This window comes from Quercus robur, chromosome 12 (assembly GCF_932294415.1).
Source record: "Quercus robur chromosome 12, dhQueRobu3.1, whole genome shotgun sequence".
Taxonomy (NCBI): domain Eukaryota; kingdom Viridiplantae; phylum Streptophyta; class Magnoliopsida; order Fagales; family Fagaceae; genus Quercus; species Quercus robur.
Window position 1 is genome coordinate 35,139,073 of NC_065545.1, and position 8,367 is coordinate 35,147,439.

The window sequence follows — 8,367 nt, forward strand, 5'->3', positions numbered from 1 at the left end:
CAATTATAGATCAAAAGAAAGGTTTTATGAGGTTTAGGAGTACTTTTGGTTTTCTCTGTTCTGGTTCTGTGAATGATGGTTTTCTAATTCAAAATTTTGAAAGTTTGTATTAATCTTGCATCGAAAATTGAAAACAGTTATAGTAAATTGCATAGCCATAGGATCTGCTTGGATATGTTGCTATAGCTTTTGTTGCACGAATTGATAGCATGTTCAAATGGTTGTTTAGTAGTGGTTATTAAGTTTTGTAATGCGTAAGTGAGTACATTTGTGGCTTCTTCTTGCAGATGTCGGATGCAATGCATGAGGATATTGATGATGGCCTTCGGTTCTGAAATTCCAACTGTTTCTGTGGCTTGAGAGCAAGCGTGAGGATTTCGGATAAGCGAAATGAGAACCGGTACAGGCTTTTCCAATGTTGCCCAAAGGATGCATGTGGGTTTTTTCAATGGTGTATTCCATTGAAGACGCCATTGTCATATGCGGAGGATTTCTAACAACTACAAGAAAAGCTGTGTGTATTGCGAGAGGAATTGAGGGTCATGCATGACAAGGTCCACCCCTTAGATCAAACAAAAAAAAAATGGTCAAGATTATGTTCACTGGATGGTGTTTGTTATGCACCGCGCTTGCACTATTGCTAACTATGACAATGGTGTAAACCAACTGTTATGATGATGTGTTCGTTCTTGCTGTGTAACCATATTACTTATTATGTACTACCGACTCTCGTTCCCTTGATGCGTTGTGTACTATTTTTAGACAATCTTGAGTCATCCATTTTGCTAGTGCTAAGTATATGTATGGGGCTGACTCTTGACTCCTACAATAGTATGTTATTGGCTTAATAGTACTTTTACAATAGTATGTTATTGGATTAATAGTTTGTAAGTTACTCCATCAATACTTCAATTTTCATTGATATTTTTCTTGAAGTTGAAAATGTTTTATATTCACTTGAAATTGATGTATCCAAAGTTTGGCTATAGTACATCTTACATTATTTTGCGAGAAAATTATCAACTTTACACAAAATTAGACAGACCTATAAATCAAGTCATAGTCACTAATTTGGTCGAAACCGCACTTTGAAGAAATTTAAGTGCAACAGAGTGCACAATGACTCTTATGAATTGTTTCTTCTATGCCTTTCATTCCTTTGCCACTACATTTTCCATGGAAAATAATACATTTACTATCATTTACCAACAATTTTAGTCCAAAAAAAGTTTCAAGTCTTAATTGCCACAATACCTATAAATAAAAGAAAACCAACATGATCAATTGCTACACTATGGATGGATAATGCATCCGTCCAAATGTTTTGACTTCGCTAGTTTAATAATGCCAATCAATGTTAGGAGCCAAATCCAAAAATGAAAATACAAGACCATGTAATTTTTTTTTTTTTTTTTTTTAGGAAATGACAAAAACAAAAAGAAAAATGTTCCCAGTGATGACAACCATTTTAAAGACCAAACAAAAAATAGGGGATTTTGTTTTGAATCTGAACTAAAAAGCAAGGAAAACAAGCCAACAATGTCAACAACAGTTACAATTCCATGTTATCCACATTTACAATCTATTCCCAAAAAGCTCAATCACGGTTGCCTGTGTAATCTGCCTACATAGCAGCAGTAATTGCATCACGATACTCCGATATCGCTCGTTGTGCCCGAGCATTAAAAGCTTCTTCAGTGCCCCTGCTGCCTACGCGTACAGCTCCTGCTATGCTTGTGTCGCTGTTACGCACAAATGATCCTTCACGCACAAATGATCCTTCCCACACATGAAACATTTCATCCGCTCGGTTATACATGCGAATACAATTGTGCAGTGCATAGTAAGCGATCATAATCAGCCATTGTCTAGAGATGGAGAAGGAGTGCATTTCAGTTAGGATCGGGAACCTCTCCTTCAACACGCCAAAGCATCGTTCAATCGCCATCTGTAATGACGAATGCCTATAATTGAACAACTCTTGTGGGGTAGTAGGTTGCCGGTTTGCACCCCGAAACTCCTGGGCATGGTAGCATATGGACTTGGGGGGGGGGGGGGGGAATGCATTGCCTATTATGTACCCCGAGTCAACGAGATAGTATGATCTTACAATAAGAGTGATAACCATTGACAATTAATGTTACCCAACACAAGTATTTTTAAGTGATAATAAAGTAAAAATTGCAAAAGAATCACCATACAGCCACTAAGACCCAAGTAGCAAAAGACAGCTTTTGATGCTTCCTTATTACCAATGACAGATTTAAAGTAAAGAGTATAGGATGAAATGTTAGTAGCTTCCGACAGGTTAGTACATGTGAATCTCCTTCCTTCTTTCCAATTCTAAAACTGCACTTTGACTACTTTAACCCCAATATGACATGATTTTAGCTATATAGTTTTGGCTATCAAATTAAATCCAAATATATAACTGAATTAACAAATAGTGTTATCATCTCTAAGGTTTTTTTAAGACAACATGCATTTCAAATGATAATTAAATTCAATGCACTTATATGTTTAAATTTAGGCTAAAATGCATAACTCACACATTGTTAATATCCTCAAGATTGTTAATCTGCACATTGTTAATATCCTGAAGATTATTTGAATTCCAAACTTGAGGTTTCCAACCAATGTGCACATTGGAAAATGCCAATATGTAGATTTTGTATTAACAAAGTGTAGATTTTGTATTAACACTCTTAAGGGTATTCGACAGGTGTTGTCCATTCGTTCTTCCCCATCACTCATACAACTAGAGAAGGAACTGATGCAACATCATAACCAGGTGTTATACCAGGAATTTGGCATATGAAGTCTAGGGTTACTTGGCTCTCTTATGGGAACGCCAATACAAAATACTTTTACCTAACCACCGTCCAACGCAAAGCTCGAAATAAAGTAACCACTCTTAAATATGACAATGGGCAGTGGCTATTGAGCCCCAACTCTCTAACCTCATTCCTAACCACTTTCAAAACCTTTTTAGCTCTCTAAATAACACTAGTGCATCCCTCACACACCCAAAGCCATGGTCATTTGAATCTCTAGCGGTAGTAGATTTTCAAAAATCCTTGGCCCAGCTTCCATCCCCAGAAGAAATCCACCCTAAAATGGAATTTAGCACGGGAGCTTTTAAAGCTTCAAAACCTTATAAGTTTCATGCATATTTTTATCAAACAAGTTGGTAGATTATAGGTGAAGATATTACAAAATTCATCCAAATCTATACATATCTAAAACTCCACTACCAGCAAAACTTTAATCACAAAACTCCACTACCACAATGAAGATTCTGGAAGCATTAATAAAAATACACAGAAACATAGTTACCATTTATAGAAGTGATGATGCAAATACAGAATCTAAATTCATAAACTACAAATAAAGATGAAGTTAATAAAGAGGTGAGAAACTTTAATTATTCAACTCAAATAAGGGAACCATCTATGGTAATCCATATTTCAAATCCAAATGAATTATTTGAAATAACTCTAAATTAAAAAAGTGGATGACAAGTGGCTAAAACCCACTAAACTTTTTAACCAAATTACTTACCAAAAATACCCAACAGATCTCAATCCCAAAGAACAACTCCAAAACCAAATGCACCAAAAAATTTTTTTACCTCTAGGCGGCCAAGGGAACTCATACTCGGCATGTCCAAGTGTGTCTTGTATGACTCGTGAATCATTTGCACTCCTTTCCCATTCGGAATGCACATACGTAAATCGCATGTCGAAGTTGCATGCACACATCACGTTTTGGGTGATGTCACTTCATCTATCTCTAAATGCGGTGGTCCTACCGGATAGGGCAAAAGCACTTATGTGCATCCCATCGATGGCCCCTACATATTTCTGTTAAGAAAATAGATAGCTCTAATTAGGTAAATTAAACTTGGGGACTTCCAATGTCTGGATAGATTGGATCCACCATTGGTGCAAACTTCTTCAAAACAATGTCAATCAAGTAAGAATTGGCAGTGTCATTGTTCATTCTTGCTTAATGTATTTAATGTCAAGCATAGTGAATTCTTCAGTTTAGCTTTTGAATGTATAAGTATGATACATTTTCAACAACATTAACACAATGAAAACCTCTACCCAGATCTTTTACATTTTAATGAATCAAAGTGATAATTTATCTAAGAACTAAAAAAAGAAAAATCAAAGCATACCTCAAACCATGAATAATATTTCTCATTCCCTCGAAGTGAATGAGGAAGCTCAGTTGCATCCGTGTCGGGCCGGATGATGAGACATCCCAAAGCATGGATAGCACGCAAGGCACGCCGGAACCGCCTTTGAATGGTCTTGAGAGAATGTTGGAAGTGGTTGGCAGTTAGCCAGTAGTCAGCGTTGTGTCCAATGATAAATAACACTACTCCAACGACCTCCTTAACTGAAACAATACCAGTGTCCTCCTCTAATAGTTGCAACCACATTACTCATTACATAAGTGCCTAAAAATGGTCTTATCCATGCGAAAGATGTTGTAACATACTTGGGGATTTCCTTCTAGTACTTCTTGGACATATGACCTCCCACTCAGGATACTAGTGCACATATGTTGCTTCATGTAGTACTTTTGCACGTACTCTATACATAGCTGAACGTAGGCTGTGGCAATCTCAAGCTCCACCTTACTATCCTACTCATCTAAATCGGGGTCAGCCATGACTAAATCACGATCTGAATTGGCGTCGGCCATAACTGAATCACACCTGTGGGCAGCCAATAAGTTCACATCAGCCACTATAAAGAAGTACATATATATATTGCTATATGTATATATATATCTATATTGTTGTATATATAAGTTAGTATATATATAAATGAGTATATATTGCTGTATGTATATATAAGTCAGTATATATATTTTTGTATAAGTCAAAAAATATAATTCTGCATAAGTGAGTATATATAATTCTGCATTTATATATAAGTGAGTCTATATGTTGCTAGAAGTACTATATATATATATATAGATGTTACTGTGTGTACCACAGAAGTTCCATAAAGAAGACATTAGGATTTCTAAAATATATGTCACCAAACAAAGCAATTCATAGAAGAGACGACAATCACAAAACATATTTCTTACATAAGTAGCATAGATGTTCAAAGCATTCAACATAATAAAAGAAGGCAACATGCAAACATTGTCTAAAATACTAACATAATACAAACTTTGCCTATTGATATTAAAGCAAAATAAGAGTACTAATTAACTTCCTAGGCTATCTAAACCATACTCATCTCAACCACCCCCACTACTACTGCAATCCACCCCCAATGAACTTAATCCAAGCCCTTCTTCTATCGACCGTCATTGCAAAAAAAAAAAAAAAAAACAGCTCTACTCTTGGGGTTATGAAGCTTCTGCACGACCTTACAATATGTGACATTATCCACATCGGTGTGCTAGTTGAGTAGTGTTACAGCTTGCGTAATTGACTCAATGTCACCCCCCACCCCAAACTCTCCGATGTCGGTGGACTTTTTCCCCCTCCAGTTCCTCATGTCAGTAAACCCCCAAATTGCCTCGGTCATGGTTTCAAGGAAGTGCCCTTTCTTCCTTTTTCAGCTTGAATAAGACGGTTCAGCTGGCTGCTTTTCTGTTCTCCTTCGGCTCTGGGCTTCACCCAATGTGGGTAGCTCCTCCACATCATCTACACTATCGGCGTCAACATTAACATGTACCCCCAATGATAGGAAGACTGCATCCAGCTCTCTCTCTTCGTCATTGTTGGGAGCTGGTTGGGCAGAGGATATTTAGAGGAAACCCGTGGCTGTGTTTGAATTGAAAAGCTTGCCTAACAACTCGTAGTGTTGCAGCCCCTTTTTTTTGAAGTCCTTGACTTTATGATTGACCTGTTAACAACCATATATATTAGGTTAGATGACTTATTCATATAAAATCCAATACAAATCAGATGAGTAATTATAATAACCCTATAATAATCATCAACTCTTAGATGCCAAAAACAAAAAGAGTAACGGCATTTCATCAAAATTTAACTTTATACCAAAATCACACATATATTCTACAATAATAAACCTCTTAGATCAGATTTCATTCCATTTCTAAAAGCATCATCATGAGAAAATTCTACAAAAAACTATTTCAGCACACTATTTAATAAACCCCATATGCTTGATATGCAGGGAAAGGTAAACAAAGATCTAGCAAACTGCTTTTTTGATACGTATAAACTTACAACATAGTGCTGGTCCATATAAACATTTTTGTTTTTTATTTTCTTCTCTTTTTTAGTTGTGAATACATTCACTGTTTAAAAGATGGGCCATGTTATTATGAACACAAGGTAGGTTTTAGCGTCATTTTAATTACAACCATAAACTATGCATATAGCTAATTGTAATAAATTTTGTTTGGAATATGTTAAAGGATTTGCCGCAATTGTAGCAGCCCATGCTTCCTCACTGCCCGTTACTGTATTTGCAACGGGGTCCCATCCCATTCCCGTATATCCGATGAGCTGGGAGAATGTGTGGTGTCGACCTTTCATTCGTTGATATTTTTGTGTAAGTACTTCCCCTCCTCGGCATCAGTTGTGGCATTTTTCATCTAAATAAATTTTGGTATACTTACATAGACTTGTCATTTGAAATTGTATGATACAGATTAAAAAACATTAACTTCCTACTCACTAAAAGTACCAAGCTGCAGGCATATAAGAGAAACTAAGGTCTAAATCTGGAAATTTTAAGATAGATTTTCTGAATTTTAATATAAGCAAGGCCAAGGACCATAAATAATTATATATGATATGAGAACCCAATAATTTAAGTGACTGCAAGGTTGCTAACAAAGTGGATTAACAAGAATTTGCACATTTGAATAACATACAAAAAGTCTAGTAATTATAATGGAACAATACAGACATAAATTACATATCAACAACAATCATTTTTTAGTAACTCATATCAACAACAATCGTTATTATAATTCCTTGGCAGGACTCATATTATTTAATTTTATAGTAGACAAAAGCTAAGATTATTCAGTCCACAGTTTCAACTTATAGATAGTTAGTGTATTATTCACTCCGTCATACCTTAAAATTTTGTCAAATGAAAGGGGTTATTAAGTAGATCATGTTTACATATATAGTGCATCAATTACAGTTACACTTATATACATGTTTACAGTTTACAGTTACACTTACACTTATTGATCTCAAGGATTTAAAGGCAACAACACGGAGGCCACAAAATGAAGACAAAATGCATGACCTAGGTACGAAATTATAACAGAACAAGTAAACAAATGATTCACTACCTACGAAATTATAACATATTACATTTAGGCAGACCTACCAATAAGGGAACATGATGAGAGAAGGAAGCAGAGAAGGGCACTGATGCTCTGTATAGCACGAGAGAGGTGGAAGAGGATGAAGATGAAGATGTAACTTCCATCTGAATGAAAATGTGGGACTAAATGAGCCCTAAGCTGGATTAATGTCAATTGATTTGAGTTAGATTAGGATGTGAAAGAAAATTGCAACAAGAAATTAAGAAAATTACAAATATTTACCTGACCAAGCACTTCGCACTGTGTGAGTTTGACTTTAGAGCGGAGGGCTTTTGGTTAGCACCAAAGCTTTGTCGGTAAGGGTGGGATCTCTACGAGGATCAGGGGTAGTTGGGCATGGAGTTATGATTCTGAGCAAGGGGTTAATGTGATTGACTGAGGTTGGTGATGCAGTGTAAGCTAGAGTGTGTAGAAAGGTCAGATGGGTCGGTGAGGGGAGTTATGGAGGTGGGTGAGATTAATGCCGCTGGGTGCTCTGACTGTATGGGTGAGATGAGGAGATCTTTGTAGATGGATTCGACATGAAGAGATGAGAGGAAGAGAGGAGACAATACACAGAGCATCGTTTGACCAAGTGGGCCCGTACCGTGTTCAAAATAATTACCCAATTGCCACTGAACACTAGTGTTTGTTGATTGAAAACAGGCCGAAGGTGATTTCAAAACCATCATTTTAAACATAGATTTTTGAACAATGTTTTCCAAACAACCCTTGAATAGGAATGGAGCACCAAGCGTGTTTTTTTTTTTTTTTTTTTTACACCAGTGTTCAATGTTTAAACACTGAACACTAATGTTTAAAATGGGTGGCCAAACGGCCCCAAATATGTGTATTATGTGGTAGCTAGGAATTGGCTGACCAAATAGTTATAATAATAACTATGAAATAAAACAAGGGGAATTGGAGTTCAGTTGGGTAATTGCCTCAAAAATCAAGGAAAGAGCAACAGCATGTCAAGACATGTGTATCCTGGTAATTTTTCCTTTTAGTATGGACTATGTTGACATTTCATTTTGTACC